Raw genomic sequence first — 1,014 nt, 5'->3', positions numbered from 1 at the left:
TCATAGGGGCAGTGCACTGAAACGTTTTGCAAGGAATGAGGGAAGGTGGATCGAGTCAGGTGTTTCGGTCTCCAAATCAAGATTAGAACAATGAGGGATCTGAGGTTTTCACGGCGGTGAGTCTGAAGATGGCTGTCTTCTGGGTTGTCGCGCCGTGTAGTCAGGGTAATGTGCATTCCGTTTCAATAATAATACATTATACACAATAATAAATTGACTGCCTTGTCCACACGACCGAGCGGATTTTCTGGAGCCCAATACACACACTGTAGAATTCAGCTTAAATTGTGCTTCATCAGACCAAATCATTTTCCCCACAAACTCCCCATCCTCGTGTGCCATGTGTTGAAACCACTCACAATACTGCATTCTTCGATCGGGGACGTCTTCATTCATTGCATGTAATAATCTTGGGATGTAAACTTTCCATTTTCTCTCTTAAGTATGCGTTGTATGCTTGATCTGCTAACTCATGTCTCACGCGCACATTGTTTGGCAGACTTTTGTGGCCTGCGTGTAAACTGTTCCAAGACCATACATAGACGAGGAAGCAGGACTCGTTGCTGTGCGAGGCCTCCCTGATCTTTCCTTGTGCACATCACACACCACACCATGGGTTTCAAACTTATCACGAAAGCGTGCAATTGTCAGGTGTTGGAGTTTCTGTAGCAAATCACGCCTCCATTGTCGTTTTGTTTGACTGTCTTGCCCGTCCGTCGCAAGATGACTCTAGCATTCATGATATTTGCGACATCTTTTGAGAGAACATCATACTACTACACATTGCTACCGTAATTCGCGAAAAATCCATAGATAATACCTTAAATAGGTGTTATCTATGTGTTTCTATAATCTTTACCCCACCCCAAATACCGTATTTTATGTAGGAATTTAAAGTTAACAAATATTTTGCTTTATATCTCTTTTTAAAATTAGTTGTTTCATAATAGATTATGGCTTTATTAATACTATCCTTTAATAGTTTATAGATTTAATTACTCGTGTTTAAATTCG

The sequence above is a fragment of the Zootermopsis nevadensis genome, unplaced genomic scaffold, assembly GCF_977971745.1.
Source record: "Zootermopsis nevadensis isolate Lab colony 2312 unplaced genomic scaffold, Znev_1.0 Znev_ptg000008l, whole genome shotgun sequence".
NCBI classification, from domain to species: domain Eukaryota; kingdom Metazoa; phylum Arthropoda; class Insecta; order Blattodea; family Termopsidae; genus Zootermopsis; species Zootermopsis nevadensis.
The sequence above is the reverse complement of the archived record's forward strand: the minus strand, read 5'-3'. Positions refer to the sequence as shown.